The sequence below is a fragment of the Myotis davidii genome, unplaced genomic scaffold (genome assembly GCF_000327345.1).
Source record: "Myotis davidii unplaced genomic scaffold, ASM32734v1 scaffold98, whole genome shotgun sequence".
Taxonomy (NCBI): domain Eukaryota; kingdom Metazoa; phylum Chordata; class Mammalia; order Chiroptera; family Vespertilionidae; genus Myotis; species Myotis davidii.
The window spans coordinates 4,026,283-4,053,519 of NW_006294654.1; positions in this window are offsets into that span (position 1 = coordinate 4,026,283).

The following is a 27,237-nucleotide window of genomic DNA, read 5'->3' on the forward strand; positions in this document are numbered from 1 at the left end:
TTGTTGGACAAATACCCAGATTCTTGTCCTTCAATTGAGATAATTCTGGAATATGTGGTCTCCTAAAGCTTTCCAGGGAGATTAAGAGCAAGTGGTAACTGGCTTGATTACATATCTTTTTCTTGCCTCCCCTCCCCTCCCCTCTCCTCTGCTCTCTCTCAACCAACCTCCCTCCCTCCCTCCCTCCCTCCCTCGCTCCCCGCTCCCTTCCTTCCTTTCTTGCCCCACTGCTCTACTTTCCATGCTATGGTTTCCGGGAATCACTTCTCAAACTACTTGCATATGAATGGTTATGAATTGGATGCTTAAAAACTTTTATAGAGATAATATACTTTTTTTATAATCTCCAATAGCCTAGTATAGGTCTTTATATTTCTGTATTTGTATGTATGGATATTTTTTTTTTAATTGGACAGAGGACCCAAGTTACTGACTAACTGGATAAATGCATTTTAAAAAAAATTCTCAGTTTTATCATGTGATAATATATATATATATACATATATATATACATATATATATACACACACATATATACACACACACAAGTATATCATGTAGTAAATGAAACAATATACATAAAATGATTCTACAAAGGCCACATTTACTGTATCATTAGCAGTCATCTCATTGGGGCTTTGTTTTGTTAGAATTTTTATCACTTGATATAGATTCTTTATGTGTAATTCTACAGTGCAAGATTATTTATTAATGTTAAAAAGAAACATTTTGACCACATTGATATGGTCTACCTTCTATTATTCAATTTTGATTAACATTATAATTTCAACTTTTCAACAACCTTAACTTCCTTGTCATTTTGGCAGCTACCCAGTGACCTAGCCATAGTTTGGATGTCTAGTAACAAGCAATGGATTTTTGAGCTGCATGTCCCAGATCCTGGGATCTAGCTCTAAACTGCAAACTGCATGAGACATTTCAATTAATAATGTTAAGAATATTTCTTTTTCCATTATACAAACAATTCATGTGCTGTTTGACTAATGCTTATGCCAAGTATGAGTTTACCTAACTACTAAGCCACAGGCAAATTCAAACCTTATTTTATATAGCTTTTCGTTGTGAGTCAAAATAATGAAAAAGAAATGCATAATCATAAAAAAAGGAACATTACATTGCTTATTATGCTAGCTAATTCAGAAAAAAATGATCATTAAGAAGTTCAACCACTTAGTTAAATAAATCAATTCAGAAAAGTTAAAAAGCAATGCATAATTATTTTAAAAAATTTGAAAAATAACCATAAAATAACAGGGGAAAATAGGAACCGAGAACTATTAAGAATTAGAACCATTGATACAAGAGAACAAAAAAGCTATTTCATATTTTCTTCCTATTTTTCATATTTTTTACAGCGTTGATTGTACCACATGATGTGGATTTCACCATAACACATATATTTAGATATACATCTGGTGTTGAACACAGGCGAGTCTCATGGCTAAGAACTATCTTCCAGGTTCTTACTTGCTTTTTGGCTTCCATGACCCTGCTGGGCTGCCTCTGTTCCTCCACTCTGGTTTCCTGCCCCTTGGCCCACACCTAGCTCCAAATCTCTTAGGATGCTGCCCCTGAAGCGATCACATGTCTGAGTTTGTCATGTTGATACTGTGGCCACAGTCTACAGACTCAGCTTCTGTGGGAAGATTGATTTTCTCATCCCTGATATTGTGAGCACAGCTGTGCCACACCATTGCCACACCACTGCTTGGGGTGAACAGGATGTATTTCTCTCTTATTTCTTTTCCTTTCCCCTGGACAGTTAGCTATTTATGAAGTAAGGAAAGGGCATATTCTGTGCAGGCCCCTGCCCGATTCCACTCTCCCCTTTATAATGGGTGTTCAGATTTTTCTTTAACTCATTAATTAAAAATATATATTTTTAAATTATCAATATAGCAAAGGAATTGGTGGGCGATGGTGGGGGGAGAGGGGGTTAAAACCTAGTACAACCTCTTTTTTTAGAGGCTGACCCAATAAGTCACCTTAAGAAAAAACTTGTTATTATGAGAAAATCTATTGACTGGCTTTACTTTCGCTATGTAAATGCTTGTACAGTCTGTTCTGGTGTTTTCGAGTCTCCCTTTGAAATGTAGACCAGACATTATGGTTTTAGCCAAGTCTCCCCTCCTTGCCCCTCAATCTTCTGCGAACGTTGTGAACCAACGTTTCATCAGAAGTCTAGAAGCCTTATGAGAGTGAAGAGACTAATCCCCCAGCTCCTTAATATTTGGCATGAAACAAATTAGGAAGAAACCACAGTGTCCCTGGCTAAGGCTTCATGACAGGAATGAACTCGTGGTGAGAAAAAGTAAGTTTGAGCTTCACCAAGTCTTAAACAAGGTTCTAAGACAGGTCTGGCTTTGGTAGATCTTGTACTGAGCCTCCAGACGGTGCCAGTTTGGGCCAGTGTGGCACTGGGCTCATGATTAGGCAGCAGCCGCATGGCCCTAGGGAGCCGAATGCACACAGGCTTTGCTGCAGCTGTGGAACCCCATCCAGTTCAGTCATCCCATGTGTGACGGTGCCAACAGTGCTTCCTCTGAGCCGTGCGATCCCTCGTTGAGAGGAGTGATGGAAATCCTCTGGCCTACATAGTGGTGATTAGGGGTGACATGTGATATAAAACTGCCTGCCAATATAGGCCTGTGGGTTTGTAAGGGCCTAATTAGAATAATAAAAAGGATACGGCTGTGTTTATACCTCTAGGCTGGTGAAGCAAGTTACTACTCCTCGAGCATTTTTCATGTTACTACAAACTGTAATGCCTCTCTAGCAGTGCACTGAGAGAATATGCTGTGTTTTATTTGTGTATTTCTCCAATATTGAACATTAAGGTCTTTTGCATTAAACATACTGGACAGATCTAGTATTTGTTTTAGCACTATTAAGTAAGGGTAGTAGGAATATATTTTCTAGGTGTTAAAAATATGCAGGTGTAATGTAAAACAAGTCATTTCGAACACAAGCATTATTCTTTGGAGCATGATGAATTAAGCTTCCTTCTTTTCTTTTATTCAAGGGGCACCAGGGACCTTTGCCAATGGTGGGTGGGGCATAATAGGGAAAAGGGGGTACAGAGAACCAAGGAAGTCCATGCTTGATTCCAGATTTTCCAGGGCACCTTTGGTCAGAAGGAGGGTCCAGGATAGTACTGTGTGCTGGGTGGAAGGTCCACATCTATTAGATGAAAGAGACCTTGAGTTCCTAGCAACAAGCGGGACCCAGCACATAGTAAGTGATTGTGAATATTTGAATGAATGAATATTTCCACTAAGCACCCAGGGAACAGATTCCAAGCCTATTAAGCATTCCAGAATTAAAGGATCAGACTATGTAATTTTGAAAATGCTGTTTAACCTCTGGAAGGCCATTTCCTTATATGACAAATGATGATGGTATTTGCACTCACCTAGGTAAAAAGCATAACATTATGATACAAATAGATCCACGCAGTTCCTCCTCAGGTGATGTTATTTCAAGATGTTATTTTCCCCGATAGTGGTATGTGATCTACACCTGGATGTAAACAACAGCAACAACAAAAATGAAACAACCCCACTGTTACCACAGGAAATAATAACGGTAGTTCATGCCATACATACCACTTTGTGGCAGATAGGAGGCTATGTTAGGCCTGTATTTCTGAGTGCGTATTATGACTTTTGTTTGCTGTCTCTTTAGCATCCGTTCACTTGAGAACTGTGGCAAAATGAGACTATGGGTGCCATGTTTAAAGTGTCTTAAAGAGTTTAAGGAACAATAAGTTGGGTTTTGTTTTCTGAAGATATTGGCCAGTGTTGTGTTCTGAAGCCTGTTGGCCTGAGCAGTCATTTGTTCAGTTAGGCCCAGCTACCTGGCCTTGAAAAGGGGGCCCTCTAGGAGCAGCTGCTCTGAGAAGGTTGACTATGGGTCTGTCTATCTTTTGTATTTATTTGCATTTTTTGTAGACACTTGGAAATAAATTTTCTGCTACAATATAGAAATTGGATTTAAAAGTTCAGTTCCTGTGGGTATTAAAAGGAATCCGATTAATTAGTAATGAGATAAAGCTCTGGAGACAAGGTAAGCAGTGATAAAAAACAGTATCTATCTTTAAAGGGATTAGTTCTCTACAATCAACAAAATGCATTTAACATATATTACCATATTCAGTTCTCAGTGTAGCCCTAGAGGAAGTTGGAGAAGCATTACTTTTCTTTCAAAATTTAAGAACTGAGACTCAAGAAGTTTAGGGGTCATGTTCATGGCAATAGAACTTACAAGTGAGAATTGGAGTTTGGGTTTTCTCTCTCTTTTCTGCTTCACCATGCTGCTGTTGAAGGCGCCAGAGTCTTAGAATCTGTATGTCTTTGTTTTCAGAATCATGCCATCATAGTTCCAGAATATCTTAGCAAAAGAAATGAATGTTCCTTCTGAAATTCAGAGCCATTAACATATTTATGTCATCAGGACAGCTCCATCTACAAACTCTTACAAATAACATGAAAGCTTGAGGCATTTCTTTCTCTCCTTTTTTCTCTCCTCTTCCCCTTATACATGTCCAGAGAGAATCCTTTTTACAATGCCATGTCCTAGGGAAAAGGAACATATAAATTCATGTTTTTCATAAAAGTTAAAACTCTGGCTGCTTTTTATTTAAATTAGGAGAAAAAAGGAAAAGAAAATGCATTTTGTAGCCTTGATAATTTACCCCAGCTACCTCTCATATGTACTCAGATATTTTAAAGTTTTCTCTTCTGTTTTCTGGCCACAAGTCTTCTTAATAGAAAATTGCAACAAGAGGAAGGTCTGTTCCTTTGGAATGTCTCCACACAGAAAACCTGGGAGAAAAGTTGTAGCATATGTTAGAGACCCCAGCTTTTAGGAGCTGGGCCAGAATAGGCAGCATGCAATAGGCAAAGGTGATTCTCTCTGCTTTCAAGCTTCAACTCCCTTCTTCAAGAACTCCATTCCTGTGGCCAGGGAAAGGAAATAGGATTGGTTCTAAAGCAGATGCTATTCAGACTTTTTGGTTGTTAGGGCAGAAGTGAATTCTACATAATAAGTCTATGTGTATGTGTGCACATGTTTGCATAATATACACACACAGGGATACAGGGTCAAAACTTGAGAACCCAATATAATCTGCAAAACATAGTGCATTTTAAAAAGGAAGGAACTCCTACCATTTGCAACAGTATGGATGGACCTGGAGAGCATTATGCTAAGCAAAATAAGTCAGTTGGAGAAAGAAAAATATCACATGATCTCATTCATTTGTGGAATATAATGAACAACATAAACTGATGAATAGAAACAGATCCAGAGACAGAGAACCATTGATCAGACAGTCAAATCTCAGAGGGAAGGCAGGGGAGGGTGGGGGTAAGGAGGAGAGGTCAACCAAAGGACTTGTATGCATGCATATAAGCCTAACCAATGGACACAGACACTAGGGGGGTGAGGTCACGAGCGGGGGTCAGGGGGCAATGGGGGATAAGGACAGATATCTAATACCTTAATCAATAAAGAAAAAATAAATAAAATTTAGAAAAACATAGTGCATTTTCAACTTCAAGTAAAAATGACAGAAAGTGAGTACTGTTTATCTCTAATCAGAGGTCTGCAAACTTTTCCTGTAAAGGACCTGATAAATATTGTAGGCTTTGCAGGCCACACAGTCTCCATCTCAAATACTCAACTGTGCTGTTGTAGCACAGAACAGACTCAGACAACACATAAATAAATGAGCATGGCATATTCCAATACAATTTTATGGATACTGAAATTTGAATTTTATACACCTTTATGAAGTATTATTCTTCTTTTGATCCATCCACACACACTATTTAAAAATTCAAAAGCCATTCTTACAAAAGCAGACTGTAAACTGGCTTTGGCCATGGGGCAGTAGAGGAAGGGTAATTCTAGTATGGGGTGGTGTGAAAATGTAGAAGAAGGTGTTTTGTTTTTTTCTCCTATAAAGTGGTGACTAGGTGAATACATTTTCCATGTGCTTTCTCATCTGCTTGTGCAGAAAAAGGAAAAATTGGAAAACAACGTTGATTACAATCTCATCTCTTCAAAATTCACTTAATTCTGAAATTTCAACAGGGCCATGGCAAAATTTACCTTTCAGCATCGTCGAAAGTTTAATTCACTGCCTGCTTTATATTTCAGGCATTCAGAACTAAAATATTTTAGAGACATCTGGTGATTGAAGGAAGAATGCTTATTTCAAGGTAGTACTTATTTGAAAGAACCAGCCTCCCCAAATGGGGTTGTCCCAAGAATCCACACCAATATATCTTTGGGTTTTCTGCTTTATAATATAACAAAACTGTCACACAATACTAAAAACATTGACATGCTTGGAATCAAATAAACTAATAAGTGTGTCAAAATGTCCTGCATATGTGTGGGGCAAGGATTTGTGTTTTTAAGTGAATTCTAAAAAAGAAATAAAAACTCACAATGAAAGCAAATGATTCTGAGGAGGGGAGTGTAAGTACATATCTACAAATCTTCATTTTTAAAAAAAATCCTCACCTGAGGATTCCCCCCGCCCCCCACCCCCCATTAGTTTTTAGAAAGAGTGGAAAGAGGGGAAGCGATGAGAGATACATCCTTTGGTTGCCTTCTGCACTCACCCAGGTATGTACCCTTGGCTGGGAATCGAGCCAAAGATCCTTCTGTCCTCAGGCTGAGTCTCTAACAACTGAGCAACCTGCCTAGGCTATGAATATTCATTTTTAAGGTATTTTCTTCTTAATGGCTGTCCTTACTTTAATTGTGTCTGTAACTAGGGTACTCAGATTTAGTTGGGGTATAGTTTGAAAAGAATGTTGGACTATGACCATAAACATAAATCTTTCCACGTAAGCATCACTATGAATCTCAGATATGGCCAGTAGAGTAGACGTAGCCGTGCGGAAATGAAAACCATCCGGATCCCTGCTATTCAACCAGGAGCATCTGCACCACCTGGAAACTCATTGAAAATGTAGAGCCTGAGGCCCCACCCCAGACTCACTGAATCAATCTGCAAAACATAGTGCTGAATCAAAATCTGCAGAATTCACTTAGAAGCACACTGCAGTTTAACAAAATCTTCAAGTGACTTGTATACACATTAACATAAAGAAGCATTCAGCATTAGCAATGGTTCTTAGCCATAGCTATATGTGAGAATTCCTGTAGAGCTTCTAGAAATCCCAGCACCCAAGTTCTATCCCAGACCAGTTAAACCAGTATATTGGAGGTGGGGCATCAGTGTTTTTAAAAGCTCCCCAGATGATTCCAATATGTAGGGAAGTCTGAGAACCATTGGGCTAGGAGATGGAGAACTTTTTGAGCTCGGCGTGTCAGCATTTTGAAAAACCCTAACTTAACTCTAGAGCCGTGTCACATATAGAAATTTTTTTGATATTTGCAACCATAGTAAAACAAAGACATATTTTTGATATTTATTTTATATATTTAAATGCCATTTAACAAAGAAAAATCACCAAAAAAAATGAGTTCGCGTGTCACCTCTGACACGAGTGTCATAAGTTCGCCATCACTGGGTTAGGTGGTGGTTGGAGCATACTCTTGCTTAGGTGAGAGTACTCATTATCAAGTGGAAACAAGATCCCTAGAAGCAGAGGGTTTATTAGAAGGGTTAAAAAGACCACTTGTTATATATTAAAAGGGTGGTTTCATTATTTGAGGGATGGAACAGGAGCACATCTCAAGCCAGACAATAGGGTTGCCTGCTCAATTCTTATCATCTTTTTACCTTTTTAGTCTCACAACTACAACTGATTCTTTGCGGTCACCAAGAGACTCCATCTGGTCTTATAAAAAGGCTCTTTTATAGGATAATGGCTTGTTAACCATACTTTGTTGTTGTTGTTGAGGATAAATTAGTGTTATGTGAATTTTGTCAGAGTTAGCAAAGTTTTCAAGTATGTAATCAGATGAACTGATCATGCATATTGTCTGTAGCGTAGAAATCGAACCTTAAGAAAACCGTCCAGATCCCTGCTATTGAACTTGGGTTTGTCAGCCACTAGCACTGTCACCACCTGGAAACTTATTGGAAATGCAGAGTCTGAGGCCCCTTGAGATACCATTCAAACATTCTCTTCTATCCTCAGATCAGTGAGGAACCCATCAGATTAATTCCCCGGGCACAAGTGTAAGAACTGGTATATGTAAGAAGAAAGGATTAGTCAGCAGGTAATATGATATCAGGTGACCAAGGTCCCAGAAATTCAGTTCACTGATTTGGTGCTCCGCCCATTATATTCAGTGAAGTTATACTGTACATTTACATAATAATGGTTACAGTGTGCCTCTAAAGAAAACAAGCACACATCATGAGATAAAATGTCTCCGTTTGGTTACTAAATGGTTAACCAAAAACAAACAAACAAACTTAAAAATTAAGTTTAAGTAAAGCGCCAGAGGATCTGATACTTATTGATTCTCCCTTACCAGGGAGAAGTCTTTGTAGAGTTTGAGAGACTTTGAGTTGGGTCCTCTTCCTACCCGCTGCTAATTATGCATCATAGTAGGACCTCTGTACCCCCATCTTATCCTGGTGTTTTAGGTCCCTGGTACTAGAGCTTATCTCCTAATTGCAGAGTTCTAAGTTACAGCTTGCCAATGCTCTGCGCAACCCATCTACTACATTTCTATTGCTACAGCTATTTCTGCACTTAATTGGTAATTTCACAGGCCTGTGGAACTCTGGAAGCGCAATTATCCTCCAGTGTAATTGCCTTCTGCAAAAATTGCCTCCCACAGAACTCCTGCAAAATTGTGTTCTGTTTGGTACTACCTGTGACTGTCCATGGGTACCTTTTCAGCTATACAGAGAGATGTTCCATAGACCTTCCTGGCCTTCAACATAAAAAGTTACACACATATAAATAGCTCCTAAGTTCCTAAGTGTCCTTTGAATACAGATACTACAGTACACAAACACTTCTCAAAGTTCAATTGTGCACTAATTGATTTACTTCATAAATGTGAACAAATGAGCCTACTGTGTATAAGATGGTATTACAGTAAGGAATTAATTAAACAATTGAAAAAATAGTATTTCCTAGTCTCTTGGGAGCCCCTGGGTAAGAGAAGCACACAAATAACCATTATCTCAAATTAAACAAACAAACAAATAAGCAGTAAGTGCAGTGGGAGTTGAGAACAAAGGAAGGGCAAGAACACATGGGGACAACATTCTAGCAAAGGCTTGTAGAAAGAGATGGCATTGGTGGTGGACCCTGAAGATGGCACTTTTCAATAGGCAGGTCTCAGGATGAATGGAAACAGTTAACAAAGATGCTCTAAATACACAAACATTCATCACATGGAAACAGCTATCATGCCCTTCATACCAAAACCCTTGTGATCTAGTGGTTAAGCACTGTATGCTGGGTAATATTATGGCAACAGTCTTGGTCTCCTTTGAGGTAGAAAGGAGGCACTGGTCCAAAGTGAAAGAGATCATCAAGGGATCACATAACTATCCCAGAGAAAAGAAGTTTGAACAATTGAATAAGCTTCCTTGTCCTGATTTGAAATCTTTTCAGCAGGCCCCCAGATTTTTCAGCACCTCTTAATTGTTCGAATTTGCAGAGTTTACTTTTCCTGCATGAAGATATCGGGCAAATTAAAAGGAGCTTCGGTCATTGTTGATAAATATTCTAATTAAATCCTTCACTGACTGATGACTACCAAGAGTCAGCAGCAGGTGGTCACAGTTTCTTTGTAATCATTATAATTATTTGGAATAATTTAGTTTTCTGTCTCAGGGTTGTTTATGGAGAAGAGGGCCGGGAGAGACAGTGCAGATGGGCCTGATTTAAACAGTGCCCTTATTAAAAGTGCACAATATATTTGCTGGTTAAATTATCAGAATATTTAAATATAATCAGTAGATCAGGCTAATCATTTGTCACTAAATAATAATAGCTAGCTGTTCTCCCTTTAACTTTTAAGAGAGAAAATATGTTCACTTAGATATGCATATCTGACATGACATTTTTTTCGATGACATTCAAGGTTTCTGATGTGTTTCCTTTTCATCATGCATAGACATCTATGTGGGTCTTTTTTTAAAAATTGATTGAACATATGCAGCATCTACTTTACCCAAAGCTATAGAATAATGATGCTATTATTGTAGTCATCTATCTCTTCACATCAGCGTCTTTTATGGTTGTATAGTCCAGTTTTAGGGCTTTGTAAGAAACAATATTGGTTAACATTAATAACTGCCTTCATCTGACAATGCACATCTCTATTTGGAATCAGCTCCTGAGAGCATCCCTCCCAGTTGTGGATGCAGGAGGAGGGACGGCTGACTTGAGGGAGGTGGGGGAAGAGCCTCCCATTTTGCTTCACTTCACTGACGCCCAAAGGAAAGGGTGAGTCATTCTCCCACTTCCTATTATAACTCTGCATTCCCAGTTTTCCACCTTGACAGCAGTAACAGTCCCAGCCAATGCTAATTTGGGTAACATCTAAAAGGCTTGCCTGACAAGGCAGATTCAAATTATGAAGCAAACCCCTCACATACTGAGGCCTTGTTAGCTAGATTAGTGGCGGATTGGCTCCCTGTGACAGGTTGTTTGCTAGAGGTGAGCTATCTGCATTTCCAATGCAGGCAGGTTATATCATCATTTAAAGAAAAAAAAATAAAGATGTCGTTTTTCTTGTTTGTCACGGAGTTCATGTAATATTCCCTCTCGATTTTCTCATTGTTGACTTCTGAAAGAAATAGCAGCAAGTGTGTACCTTTGAGTGCGACAGCTAATTTTGTTATGGATGAACATGGTATTGTGACAAAACAGTGGCACAGCTGTCATAACAGCTGTCACACATTAATCATGACAGTGACAAATAGCATAATTACCTTATCTGGAATTCCTAGCATGCACACGCAGTATGCCCCACTGCCGAGTGAGCATATCACGCATGGTTTAATTAAAAAGACATCAATACAGGTTAGTTAGACAAGAGCTAGAAGACATTGATCCAAAATGAAAATAAAATTATTTATAGGTCGGTGTTTAGGGACACCCAAAGACCAATTACTTAGCCAACATGATCGTTTGAATTTATTTCTCCAACTGGCCTTTGTCAGTGAGTATATCACATGGGAAATGGCCTGCTCTGCCCCAAACCAGCAGCCCTTCTGCCATGAATCATTTGCTCCCCTCTTTTTCCAGCCCCAGCATGGGTCCTTGGGAACCATTTTTATGTGCTGTTAATTGATTGAAGGGACTCTATTAATAGATATGTGAATTAAGGAAACAAGTTGTGGCTAACATTTTTGTTAACTTGCTTTCTGAGTCAGGTATGAGCAAAAGAATGATATTCAACACAGTGACTTTTATTTGGAATGTCTTCCCATGTAAAAAAATACAGGCAGGTGAGACTGGGTATAAGCCTAGAAATGACAGTCTCTTCCATGTGCTGTGTTTTAATATGTATCCCTGTATTCACGTGCATATACGTGTCACATCAGTATGTATAACTATGCACACATGCCAAATATATGTATATTTTTGCCCCCCTGGTATTTTAAGCTCAACAATTCATTGAATTTACTGATTGAATTCCTGGGAGCTGGTTCTTGAATTGCTCTGAAGCTGCCTCGATGAAATATTAATGAATCAATTTCCATAGACATGGACTCATTATCTTGCTGGATGCCATTGGAAAACACAGTCCTGCCTGCGGTGTCCTTCCACCTGCCTGGGATATGATTTGATTCTCTTTCTCTCTCTCTCTTTTAATTAAATAAAAAATTGCTATCATGAAATTTTTGATAACTTTGGAATAGACATTTCCATTTTTCTTGATAGGCACCTAAATAGAGCTAAGCCATTTAGAATAAATTTATGTACCACTTACGTGATTTATTGAAAAGTAGGTCCCAGAAACAAATAAAATAAATGGTGGCCAGTTTAGTTCTGTGGTCTCTGTACTACCCTTTGGAAATGAGGAAACGTGTGTGTGTGTGTGTGTTTCCCAGAGCAATCAATCTTCTTTGGGAAATGTCTGTGTTTTAGGAAGCTGGGCCAACCATCTAATTGTTTACAAAGTTATCAACTTTAGAAAATGTTATTAAACACAAACATATTGTCACTTTAATTTAGGACTAGTAGAATGTAGAAGGAATAATTCAGGCCATGTCTACAAAATGCTAAAACAGCTGGTTAGAACATGAAAAATTCAGTCAGTCAAGCAGTGATTATCTACATACAATATAAATAGCTGGCTTGGGTATTTTGTTTTTGTCCACAGAAATCAACTGGTTTCTTGTGCCGCATACAAGTCAATCCAGGGATGTAATAACACACATTAAACTACAATTATACCAAACAGAAAGTTTTTAGTTTTCTTCCTTTCCATTCATTCTGTTCCAGTAAAGATTATTAATGCCCGCTTTGGTTACCATTCAACACCCACTTTATAAAAAAATCCACTGATAAATGGTTGCCAACATTGTTAGATAAAGACTAGGATTATGTTCTCAAATTCAGTGGCTTTTACCATTTTGAGTTAGAACCAGTAGTATATCTGAATGTCATGTGATCTGAGGACAATATTACCATTTCAACACATATATATTATATGACCTGAAAATAATATTACTATTTCAACACATACATTCTTTTAGGGAAAAACACAAGTCTGACCATGGAAATTTTCCCAATAATAAGCCAAGAAAAAAAATTATCTTTGTTGAGAGAAACCCTGGCCCTGCCCAGGACCTGATCCCATTTCAATCTAGGTCCTGGGGACCCCACTTAGCTCCACTCTCCCTGAGGTGAACTGATACTGCACTCCAGACCTGAGGACCTGAGGAATGCCTTAAAGTAGTTCCTGGCTTGAAACAGTTTGATGAAAGCTATGAAACACGTGCGCGTAATGTCAAGGTATCCATTAACATGGGCAGCCCCTGTATGGATGCTTGGAAGTAAATCCCTCCTCTAGTTATAAACAAGGTCAGAAATGACCTAGAACTGCTCTGGCTGGACACCAGTATAGATCTTTAGTGTCATAATTGCGCTCCTTTTGAAACTAGGGGCAGAACCTCAAGTTTCTTGAGAATTAACCTAAGATTGTTTATTCCACCGAGAAATAGTTAAGAGAATTTTAATGAGGAAGAATCAAATTTAGGTCAAATAATAAAAGTGACAGGAGAATAAAAGCAGTGCTGGTCTTTCTTGGTCAAGTCTTTTAGAAGGAATCTCTCTCCCTCTTTTCACTGGCTATGGTACTGTTTGAGGGAATGCACTTTCTGCCCGTACTGCTGCTTTTTATGTGGTGTCACCTCTGTTAGTATGTTGTGAGCTCTTAGCAAGTGAATTCCCAGTCTCCTCTTTGTTCTTACTTTCACCTAGGATTGTGCCTACATGTTGTAATTGGTGAATGAATATGCACATAATGAATAACAATGTGTTGGCTTTAATAAGTAAAATAGAGGCATGGGTTTGCTTGGAGACATCCAGGTTATTTCTTGAATTTGGCATATTGCTTGACTGCAAACTCTGAGAGGGCCAAAGTGTTTATTTTTTAAAGCAAGTTTTCTTCCAGATTTTAATAAGACAGTTCTATTCCCTTCCTGACTCCTGGTATAAGAACTGGTCTTTCTCATAAAGTTGGGTTGATTTTCATTGGTGCTAATGGAGTGGAGCATTGATGCATTGGCCAAGATACCAACCCATTTTTTTCTCTCTCCCAAACTTTCATATTTCTGATCTTTCCTGATCTTGGGGGTTAGCTTGTATATATTACACATAACGATATTTTACATGTTGTATAATACAAAATTCCCAATTGTTCTGTGCCTTGTAAATGTATTCCGTGCACTACCTAATGAAATCCGGTGGGAAATCCTTATCCACCCTGAGAGAACTGATACAAGTGGAACTTTGACTTTCTGCATCTCATCATCCCCTTGGGTTTGAGGCCAGGTCATTTACTGTCTGTGCCTCAGAATATGTCAGTAGCACTTCCTTTGTCCGACAGTGAAGATCAGTGGGCTTTCCATGTAAGAACTAGCAGTAGCAATTGTGTTTATCTCCCTGACTAAGAGGTTTCCTATTCATCTTCCCTGAGGTAGTGCCCATGTGGCTGTCCTGATATTGAACAGCTGGACAGATTACACCCTGGAGCCACATCTGCAGACACATAGATCAACACCATTTTCATTGCTTTGGTGCCCAAGAAGTTTATCTTCTGTCACTGAGATTTACTGCTTTCTTCATGAAATGTTAAGGCTTTCTCCTCCCCTCCCCAAGTTTTCTTTCGTCCTCCGTCTTATTTGGTTTCAAACTAAATTAGCATAATCCAATATGGATTAGTTAGTTTTTGTTTTCTGCCATTATTAATAAGTATTTGTAGTAGGGCTTCTGTATAGGGATTTAATTGGTAAAATAAATAACATAACTATTTTGCATAAAAAGAAAATGACTTTAATTGATGAGTGTACCTGTTATAGGGTTAGTTTTTCTTGCCATGCCTAAATGCTTAGTAAAGATACTGCTTTGGACATTGTTCATAGGACTAATTTTTTTTCCTCTAATGTTGCTTCAGTGTTAGGATGTAATCCCTCAAACTTGTGTTAGAGTTTTTCAGTTTACAGTACAGTTTCACTGATACTGTCTCCCTTGAGTTTTAATAGAGCCCTGAAAGGCAAGAAGAAAAGGTTTTATATTATATTTTTCAATCTTATCAAAGAGAAAATCAAAATACACATAGATGAGAAAACCACAAAGTCAGCTGTGAAGCCAACACTCAAATCTAGGAAATCATGTGCATTTCAATTTCTCTGCATTTAACTTCAGTGCCACCTCCAAATCATTCTCCTTATGACTGTCAGTTTGACTTTCCCAGGCTTTTTCTCACCTGTGCCTAAATCTGATGCTTTTTCATTCTCCAAAATTCTGTGACTGCTGACTGGATTATAATAGAAGATGTAAGGATTAATGTAAATTATCTACCCACTTATCTAAGCTGTAAAGGGAAGCAGGAAAAAAAATGAGACAGTCCTTTGGAGTATTGATTGCTTCAATGCTTTTTAAAAAATCTGCCTGCACATTTGAATTACCTGAGGAACTTTAAAAATAAATAATGATGTCTGGATCCAACCTCCAGAGAGTCTGGTTTAATTGCTCTGGAGTCGATGCCCAGACATGGGGTATTTTTTTTAAAGCTCCCCAGATGATTCTAATATGCATTAAGTGTTGAAAACCATGGGGGAAATTCCTTCTCTTTACCCACTTTTGGACCCATCCCCTTATTTTCCCCCCCACCAAGTTTTGAGAAATGCCATGTTTCCTCAGATACATCAGTGTTGTGTATCTTGGACAGGACGGATGGCAATACTCTAAAATACAGAATCCAAATGAATAAGCGTGTGTGTGTGTGTGTGTGTGTGTGTGTGTGTGTGTGTGTCTGCTCTGGGAGGAGAATAATCATGGAGAATGTTGCAGAAAGAGATCATGGGCTAGAGGCATTTTGGCTACATTTACAACCACTAGAATGTCAGCCCCCAAGGGCAGTCTGCTTTAGTCACTTCTCTTTCCTGGGTATGTTGAACAGTTCATGGCACTACAAGCACTCAATAAATATTACTGATGAATATTTCCCTAATACCTTCTCCAGTCACCCTAAAGTACACTTACCAGAACCCCTTGAAATTTCCAGGAGAATCCACGGTTTGATGCCTAGTCTATACTGCTTGTTTACTTAGAAGACTCACCTCTCCATCTCTTTCTTAAGTCTGAATCCTGTCATCCTTTAAGGCCTAACTTTAGTGAAATTTCTTCCACAAGCTCGTATGATTCTCCTCTGAATTTATAGGTGATTATTTCACTCATCACTCCTAGCTTATATGCATTACAGTTATTTATGTGTATAAATTACCTTTTTTTGTCTAGTCATGACAAATTTTATGTTTGTATCCCCTCTGAATACACATGGGGATAGCTCTCAACAAATATTAGCCTGAATGAATCACCATTGCTTCTGGTATGTTAGATTCCTGCATTACACAATGATGAGAGGTTAAATAGCATTTCAAAATGTTTGATTTTGTTTCAGCCTTTGTATTTGAAAAAGTGCTTCTACATACAATATCTTGTTTGCTCCTCAATGCAACTCTGGGCAATGAAACAGATGGGTTTTGTAATTTTAAGTGAAAAGAAACAGAGACACAGTGATGTCAAATGACCATCTAAAAGTCATCCACCATCAAAGGCAATGTACGGATGGAGTGGCTAAATTCCCAGCCCCTTGTCCAGGCAGCTTCACTAAAGAACAGTCTGTTCTCCCTCAAAACTGGTGTGTGATAACTAGCACACTTGCTTTTGTTAATTTCTCTAGGCCACACCTCTCAGGCTCAGTTCACTGCCAGATAAGCAGTAGAGAGTGTCTACATTACTTGTGATATAAATCTCTATGTTTTTAGGCAGAATACAATCCAGGCAGGTCAGTTCTTTTTGCCCTTGCTGTTATCTTCTGCATCATGTTGTTGTTGTTTCAGTCACCATTTCAGTGTCATGCATGGCCTGTGTATTTAACTTCACTTTGTTCATGAGATCGAAATCATACTGGAAAATGGGGTGCATGTCTGTAACAGTACGAATAGATGGATCGCCAGGCTATGAGAAGTACCACATTGGAAAGAACCAGTGGAAAAGCAATGCGAAACCAATGCTATGCTGCTTCCCAGCTGGTTTTCTGTATGTAATTAAAAACCCCACACACATTTAAACCCTTGCCTATTTAGCAATTTCTAAACACCAAACAACAATATGAACCTAGACTGCAGAGATTCCCTTTGCTCATATAATTTAGTCCAAAGAAATGATTAAGAACCCACACTGAATGACCCAAGGTTTTATTTATTCACAAATATATATCACGTGCATCAATGAAAACATCATTTTAATCATGTGAGCAAGACCAACCATTAATTTATCCAAGATGGAATTAAACAGTAGTTTTTGACAACAAAGGGGGCATGAATGGCTCTTCTTACTATTTTTAATGACAATTCCTGAGCATTTTGTTCAGTTTTAGGAGCACTTATTTTTCAAGGATTGAAATAAAACATTGTCAAGTACTCTGGAATGAAATAAAATTGTATTTTTGGTTGATAGAAGATGTGGTTATATTGGGAGTTGTGCTTCCCTGTAAGAGATAAATAGACTTATGATATTTTTACCATTTTACATAAATACAGTTCAGGGAATATCACTAATGAAGTGGATGGGGGGGTCACCTAGCCACCTTAGGAAAAGGTTACTACCTTAAGTAGCCCATCAATCATTATGAATTAATGTCATATTCTAGGTGAAAGCACTAATAATAATAGATTTATTTTGTATTCATGAGGGTGTCAAATGTACACCCATAGGAGTCCCATGTCATTTGTCAGTATGGAAAGAGAAATTTAAATATGACCTGTTCACAGTCTATTTGCTGTGGCTTATACCCAGATGCATGTGTTGGTACTGATGGACATGTGATGCATATGGGGCAAAGCTGGAACTTTTACTAAGAAGTGGAATAAAATCTGTGTCAGGAATGGCTCAGGCTGCTGGCTGACATTTCCATGTCCTTCAAGAGATGACCTCCAAGGGGGTGCTTGAGGGAAGGGCTGAGAGAGGGAATCTATGAGCCCACAACTGGGCTGTCTTATTTAATTCATTGCTTCCAGAACCTATGCCCACCTTCCATTTGAGATCAGAACTTGGCATCATTATAACCATCACTTTACACATGAACAAAAGCAACAGAAATATTTTTTTTGGTGGTGTCCAGGCAAAGGTAATTTAATAGGGCATTGTGCATTGTACATGAAAGGCCATTTCTCCTTACTGTCCTCCCTGGTGGAAGTATTAGAGAGAAACTCTTCTTTTCCCTCCTCTCATTAAATCCATCTCCATGGGAAAAGGAGTAATAAAAATGCAGATGAATAAAATAATGTGTCTTATTATACACTTAGGAATCTCTATTGGATGGAATTAATGTGTTAAATGGCTTGCTGATATTATTGTTACTGCTGATATTATTATCTCCATTTTTAAAAAGAGGAAACTTAGTCATAAGTTGGTTAAGTAACTTGCTATGGTTATACAGTCCAAAAGTGATAGAGTCAATAGAACCAATATTCTGCTTCTCTGTGATTATAACGGTATCTACTAAATGAGATTGTTATGAAAAGGAAGTGAATCTGGGAGCATATTTCTCAACAGTGTTTAACTAATATTAGCTAATCTGATTAATGGTTGGGGATAAGTGGCCACACCCACCTTATTGGGATGGAGTTTTCATCCAGAAAGAAGAAAAGACATTGGACTTGTGGCTCCATTTTAGTTTACTCTAATTGGCCCTGGTACCAAGATAGCAATTAATGTCATAGTCAGGGTTCCACTTCTCCTCAAGAGGTCCTTACTGCACCATTGCTCAGATGTTTCTGGGTCCAGTGATGTTCAAATCTATGTCCAGAACTAAATAGTTTTCTGCACTTTCCAAAATTCTGTGGAGGTGGCAAATGGAGACTGCTGATGCTGCTTTGGGGCCTCTGAACCCCAGAGAACTTTACATCTTACAAAGTTTCTCTATTTTGGTGAGCAGGGAAGAATGTCCTTGCACAGAATTTTCACCTTGAGGCCCAGCTAGCGGAGAGAAATGAACCATGAGTTCATTTCTCTCATCTCATCACACTTTCTTTTCCTTTTCACCAACAACTCTCTTTGATGGAGTGGAGACAGATCTGTATCAGAAGAGAAGAACTCAAAAACAACAGAATTTCAGATCTTTATTCTGCTAATCCTAGAAACCCTTTCATGCTCACTCCTCTTCCAAAGATTTAATAGTAGGAAACTATCCTACGGCATTCTGTGTAAGAGTTTATTTCTATCAAAAAACGTCCTATGAAGTCTTAGATCAAATGACAGGAAGTGGGGCTCAAAAGGACTTGTTGAAGGCCTAGACATATGATTATTAGTTCTTGTTAAACCCCAGCTTTGCCACTAAAATATCTTACTGGCTTTGGTGAAGGTATATATTCTGTTTCAGTTTTGGATTTCACTTATGTCAGTATGATACAATTTATTATTTTTACCAGTTCCAAGACAGTGTTAGGACCTTAGAACACTTCAAATACTCCTACCACTTTTGTAAATGTTATTAATAGACCAGAGGCCCAGTGCATAGATTCGTGCACTGGTGGGGTCCCTTGGCCCAGCCTGTGGGGATCAGGCTGAAACCAGCTCTCTGACATCCCCCGAGGGGTCCTGGATTGCAAGAGGGCACAGGCCAGGCCGAGGGACCCCCACCGGTGCACAACTGGGACCAGAGAGGGACTGCGGGAGGGCTCCAGGGCATGTCTGTCCTCTCTCACCCAGTCCTGATGAGCCAGACTCCAGCAGCAAGCTAACCTACCTATTGGAGCATCTGCCCCCTGGTGGTCAGTGCGTGTCATAGCGACTGGTCAAACCAACAGTCAGACACTTAGCATATTAGGCTTTTATTATATAGGATGGGAAAAATGGAATAGTAAAGATATGGATTAATCCAGGGAAAAAGAAGAGCAAGGAGACTATCAAGGGATATAAAATAGGTGGGACAAATAGAATTCAAATAATAAGAGGCTAGATATTAGCCCAAATATATATGTAATGACATTAAAAGTAATGTGAATATTTTTCAAATGGGGTTAAAGTTGCTTACAAGAGCCATACCTTAAAAATAACAATACTGTATGATGTAAAATAAAACATTGGAAGATATATACCATACAACAATAACCAAAAGAAAGTAAAATGTAATTATACAAGTGTTTAACAAGGTAGATTTTAAGATAAGAAGCATTACTACAGATTAAGAGAGGCATTTAATGTTGATAAAATTTTAATATATCAGTAAGATCAATTTCCAAATTCATATGCACCTAATAACACACTGTCAAAATATATAAAGAAATAAATAACATAACCAAAAATAGACAAATCCACAGTTAGAAGAAAAGACTTTAATATACTTCATAAATTAATAAAATAAGCAAATAAAAAATCAGTGATGATATCAATAATTTTTAATTTGAATAGATGGCAGTTCTTCTCTCACTTTAACCAATATGGAAAGTCTTCATAGTATTTTGAGCTGAATAGGATGGCTAAAATGTAAATCTGGGGATGTCTTTATGGAAGAAATATTTTTGCCATAAATTTTGGGATTTCCCATTTAAACTAACCAATCTATCGAAGTTGTCCTTGATATAACCTTTTAGCTATGTAGTTATGCTTTTAATTTTTACATTTGTTGGTATTTTTTTCTGTGACTGTCACAAATTATATTTTAATAAATTAAACATTCATTCACAGACTCTATTCTTGAGCAGATTGAGAGACATAATATTTTCACAGCACCCATATCAACCTGACGATTTGCCTTCAGTATTCTGACATGCTATCCTAGGTGATTTCCAAGACAGTTATTGATAAAGTTGCTATTATTAACTGTGTAGGGCAGAAATAACAAGGGCCTAAGTTAGAGGGTTCACCTCTGATGTGCCTTCTAATTTAAAAATAATCCTTATTTTAAAAAATTATTCATAAATTATAGAAAGGCTGCTATGTGAGTAGATCTCCCCACTGAGGTTAGAATAATCAACATCTTCATAGATGATAGATGCCAGATCTACACCAACACTTCTGTCACATACTTCTGATAAGCTGGATATGTAAAAATCAGACAATGAAGAGTTTGTCAAGCATGATGAAGTAAAAGGGAGAGCAGGAAAAATAATACAAAAAATATTCTGAAGTGCAACCTGAATAAGTCATATAAAATATTAGGTAAATGAATGTTTAGGTGATTTGTTAATAAAGCAAATGTTATGAAAATAGTAAATGAACAACTGGTATTTGGGAAACCCACCATTGATGTGTTGTGTACATGCTATGTCTGTGATTTTTGTGTGTGTTATATGTATTTTCTCTGTGGTGTATATTATATATTTTGTGTGTGTGCTGCTTGCCTATGTAGTAACATGTATTTTGCATGTATGCTTTGATCACTAAGTATATGTGTTGGGTATGTTTGTGTTACATGTATTTGTGTGTTGTGTGTATAAAGCATTCTATGTGAGTTTTATTTGTATTTTGTGTATGTAGTATATTGTGTGTGTGTGTGTGTGTGTGTGTGTATCTGTGTGCCAAGGGAGCTGGATCAAATAGGAACTTAAGAGACAAAAAAAGGAAAAGAAAATGTTGCCACTCTGGACACATCTCAAACATTAAATTGCATGTATATCCACGGAAATTGCAAATAGCATTAATAATAAGATTCAGCATGAAGGATGAGATTTTAAATGCATTGTGCATCTGTGTGATGTGTGGGAGCGCATACATGTGTGCATTCCCACATACACTAAATGCTGGGAGTCTGAACGCACAGAATGAGCCATTTTCCAAGGATCATTAATCTCATGGGTTCCTCTCGGCTTCCTTTTGCATGAGTCTGGTTTCCTGAGCTGGATAAAATTGTGGTAGATGTGGATTTCTGACAATAAATTAATAGTCTTTGATCTCTGACCTATCTGTTGTAGATGAGGGAATCAAGAGTAACAGTTCTCTCCAATGCTTTCTTCACATTATGATAATAACTTACCATTGAATGATGAACAGTCATTTATATATTTTCCCTAAAATCCTGGGAGAATAGGTAGTCATCCCCAAAACACTTGAAAGGAAATATAGTACAGTTAACTTTATTCAACAAAGAAACTGAGGCTCAGAAAGATTAAGGAATGTGACTTTAAATGTGACTTAAAAACATCTGACTTGAAGTGGCAAAGCTGAGATTAGAAACCACATTTTATGGTTCCTAACCAAGTGCTAGAAATACCATAACATTAACCATGTTTCCCATCCTGGACACATTTTCATTAACAATTTAGAATATCTGATAACAAGGAATGTTATTTTTTAAAAAAAATACATTTTTATTGATTTCAGAGAGGAAGGGAGAGGGAGAGATAGAAGCATCAATGATGAGAAAGAATCATTGATTGGTTGCCTCCTGCACACCTCCCACCGAGGATTGAAACCACAACTTGGGCATGTGTCATGACCTCCTTGTTCATAGGTCAACGCTCAACTACTGAACCACACCAGCTGGGCAGGAATGTCCTTTAAATCATCCTTGAAAGAGTTCAAGCACTCTGTACATAAATTCTTCATTCTCCGGCAGAGATAAGACCTGGCAGGAAATTACTCTGAGTAAAATGCTAGGTACACAACGCTCTCATCGTGGTTCAAACCTTTATGGTTTAATCCAACATATATATCCCACGACATGGTTTCCTTGCCTTTAGTCATACTATTTTTTTTCTGCTGCATCATTCCCAGCACTTCTAGGAGTATCTTTCAAAAATGCAAATAAGATTACCTGTATTCTTATTAAATTGCCCCCACTGTCCAGCAAGATATCTAGTTCATTAGCAGGCCTCTCTTTAAAACATGCCTGCTGGGCAGCAGGCTTTTCTTAAGGAGCATGGAGATCACCAATCTTTTCATATTCATGCTTACTATGTGCCACTTCCATACTATACCTCAGCCATACTAAATCAAAACTGAGCATTCACACCTTTATAACTTTTTCACAATTTCTAGTTCCCAAAGTGTTATGACTCCTATTGTATACCTGAAGAAATTTTCACTATGCTCCTAAATTAAGAATTCTGCACCCCCTTCTACACTCTACACACATCATGCTTCCCAAAAAATTATATCACACATTTACTTACATGTATATTTCCTCCAACTAATCTCAGAGCTCTTTGAAGGTAGGAACCTAATCAGATACATTTCTGTATCTCTACTGTCTCACACAGGCAAGGCATATGGTAAGTGGTCAATGAATAACAGACCAGATGTTGTTGACTTTCAGAGATTGGCAAGATATGGCCCACAGACCAAATACAGCCCACTGCATGTTCTGACAAAGTTTTATTGGAACACAGCTCTGCCCATTCATTTATGTAATTTCTATGGCTGTTTTCAGGCTACAGTGATAGAGTTGGGTAGCTGCAACAGAGATGATATAGCCTATAAAGACAAAAGTATTTACTATCTGGCCCTTTACAGAAAAAATTTTCCAACCCCTGGATTAGATAATCTCTAATGACCTTAAAGTACTGCTTTTATTCTATAACTTACAACATTATGGGCACTAAGAAAGAAAACAAACATAAAAAGCAAGAACCATATTTAGAATTTATTGCATTTTACCCACCAAAGTATCAGAAATTTTGAATTAATCATGTTTACTTTCCATTTTCCTGCAGAAAAATCTGTCATCTCAATAGTGTGTAGTTTAAATAGTAAAGGACTAACTTGCCAGCTAAATACAGATAAATGTTAAATTATGAAAACTACACAATACATTCTTGACTCAAAAATATTTAAGGGATAATGGTTATATAAGTTTTCAAAAAAAATATAAATGAATAATTAATTAACTTTAAGCCACATTTAGATAAAGAATTGATCAAATACCTGGATACATTCCAGTCTCATTGATCAAGATCAAATTGAATCAATTTGATCAAATACCTGGATACATTCCAGTCTCATCAGCGAGAGAATGTATTTTTGTGATTTAAAGGTAGCTGACTAAATAATAAACTTACATTTTATTCTGAAGACCAAATTTAGTTTTTGAAAAATGACTGATAATTTTGTAAAGTGACATTCTCTTTTCTTCTTATTTTCTTTAGTAAGAGAAATATTCATATTTTGATATCTCAGATTTTCTTTGAACAACAATCTTGATTTTATTATTATCAAATAAATTATATCTCAACCATAGCCTTATTCAGAAAATGCATACCTCCTTCATGGGCTTAATCGTATTGAATGATACCATCTTAAGTATTTCTTTGCATTGGAATGGAGAGGAGAGTTCTAGAAGGATAAGGGAGATCAGTCCATTATTTGGTTTTGTAATAATACACCTTTTACCATTGTATTAAACGCTGATACTGTTTCCCAAAATTCATAACCCTCCCCTCTGTGTCAGCTACCAAAAACATGTTGAATGGTATTTATTTAATTAAGATAAGTTTAACATGCATTATCTTTGATAATTTTTTAATAGCTCACCATGTCCCTTGAGCTAATTGGAAGTGTGCTATGTTATCATAAAACTAGGGTTAGGAGTCATTTCAGAGTTGAACCTGTAGTATCATCACTCACTGTAATTGCCTCTAATTTAAATATGTTTTGAATAAAAAATATATTCCCTATCATTAAGCCCAAATAGGTGCTTTCCTTATACTCATCTGATAAGTACGAAACAATAATTAAAATGATGCTAAAAACAATAATAGGAAATAAAATTCAAACCCAAAAGCATTTCAGTGTGTTACCTTCACAGTGCTAAAATGTATCATCAAATGGTAAACATAAATAAGTGAGATATGAGTATGTTTATGTGCCACACAATATAATGAAATTATACAGAGATAGGAGGAATACCTGAGGGTAGTTATCATTTATTCTGAAATTTATCCTGTTTTCCCTTCATAATTAAATATTTAACAAAATAAAAAGATAATATTTTTTCCAGAATATATGTGCCAATATAGACTTCTCACAGTATTGAGTATAATCTAGTCCATCCTCTTATTAGAATTGAATATTGCTATTAAAATAATCTTTACCATATATTGCCTTTATAAAATTAGAATTTATTTCCACAAAGGTTTAGTTTTGAGAAGAAATGCTTATTATAATTTAGTACAATACTTAAAATGAATTGGCACATTGAGTAAGGAGTTCTTAGATATTGCAATTTTCTTCTTCAGAGAACTTTTTTCCATGGCATCTGATATTCAAAATCATGTTGGTTAAAAGGGGGAAAGGGAGATCTTTTAATAGCTAACTTCATGTCCCAAGTAACCAAACTTTTCCACTCTTGGAGTTAAGTTCTGACAGGATATTTAAAAAGACAAAGGGCCCTGGCTGATTTGGCTCAGTGGATAGAGTGTTGGCCTGCAGACTGAAGGGTCCTGGGTTCGATTCCAGTCAAGGGCACATGCCCAGGTTGTGCAGGCTCGATCCCCAGTAGGGGTCGTGCAGAGGCAGCCAATCAATGATTCTCTTTCATCACTGATGTTTCTCTCTCTCTCTCTTCTTCTCCCTTCCTCTCTGAAATCAATAAAAAATATATATTTTTTAAAAAGACAAAGGTATTCACATATCCCAGATCCAAAACATTTATTTAAAAAAATTTTAGTGCTTGATTTGTAGACTTTCTTTGAGAAGTTTTTGATGTAAAGTAACCTCTAATAAAGTTAGGCTGGCTACAAATTTATTTGATCAAGACCAAAAAAAGTGTCTCTTATCCACTTGTTCATACTATTTTCTGTGAAACAAAGAACTTCCTTTGAGTTTGATGTAAAATAAATGCAAAAATATACATACAAATACCAGTTCTCAGATGAAAAATTGTATTAATTAGTTAGTAAGCCTTAATGACATATCAGTGGAAATTAATTGTGGTAATTGCTTTTTACATGTATTTCCTTTCTAAGACTGTGCCTTAGGTACCTTAGGTACAGTCTTAAGGTACAGTCTTAGGAAGGAAATACATGTAAAAAGCAATATCCACCATTAATTTCCACTGATATGTCATTAAGGCTTATAATCAATGTTCAGATGACTGTAACTTTTATATTTCCCCTTTATTTTTCCTACAGGTTACATTTATTTAAAAGATCCAGCATCTTTTAAAAGATACATTTTGTTTCAGTTGCAATAAGACTTTGATATAATTCCTTTTTTCTGTGAATTTGCTCTCATAATGGTACCTCCTATTTGTCCCGGTTCTCAGACACAAGCCATTCAAACCATCTTTGTCTATCTTAAGAAGTAAAACACCAAAATTAAAAGAGGTGTGTAGAGACTATATTAGGACTCAGAGAATTAGTAAAAGACCAAAGAACCAAAATGTAAAAATATGCAGGAAACAAGGACAGTTACCCAGGCCAGAACCTAGCTAAGTTCTCACCACAGATGCATCTGATGAGGTGTTGTCATTGGAACCACTGCTCTCATTGATGCTGCCATTACCACCAGGTGCCAACGCCACTGCCATGGCAGTGTCTGACCACCCACCCTTTCTGTATCTTTGCATCACACCCATGATTCTAGATTCATTCTCATTGTCCATGTTTAGGTTATGTGTTCATCTTCTGGCTTTAACTGTCAGGAGAGAGAGGCTATAGTGGAAGGTTTGTCTGGTCAATACCTAACCCCCAAGACCATGCATTGAGCAGCAGAGGTCCAACTTCCTATCAGGTAACTAGGGGAAGTTGAGGAATGGTGTACTTGAACATTCATTAACAAGGAAAACTATACATCTCGTATTAAATTGGGTTGTATGAATATCTTCTATGAGAATTTGCAAAAGACTGACAGTAAAATCTAAATATCATTACAGCTAAAATCAACCCCTAAAATCATAAATGCAAATGCTCATGGCAATTAACACTTATTTCAGAAGAAGGGCCCATTTTCTTAAAAAGAAATTTTGGATCAGAAAAGAGGTTTGCTATTGCAGATAGTTTTAATATATATGTGCAGCATTCCTCCCTCATGCCTACCCTCTAGCACCAAGAAAAGGAAGATAGACTCACACAAGATTTATGACAGTTGAGTTTAAATGTACAAATGAGACATCTGACCCAGTCAGCAATGATGCCCATTAGTTGTTTTATTTAATATTTCAGGAGAGTAATATCTGGAACATTAAATAAATAAATGGAAAAGATCTTATGAAACTATGAATTCTAAAGAACCTGACCAACCTCCTGTGACCTCTGTGAACCAAAGCCACATATAAAAAAATTAATGGGACAAAGAAAAGAACTTGACAAAGAAATTGAAAAGGAAGGGAAATTACTACATGTAACCACAACTGGGGACAGATTGTATCACAGGGTTATTAGAATTTGGAGGAAAACATTATTATTTTTTAAATTGAATTGGATTATTTATTACAGCTCTAAAAAGTATTGAACATGAGGAAGATCCCTAGCAAATATTAGATTATACCAGGAAATAATGTATATGAGAGGAGTGTCTCAGAGATAAATCTCTATATAAACATTACAAATATTAAATTTTACTTCTTGTAGCTCCAATCTGA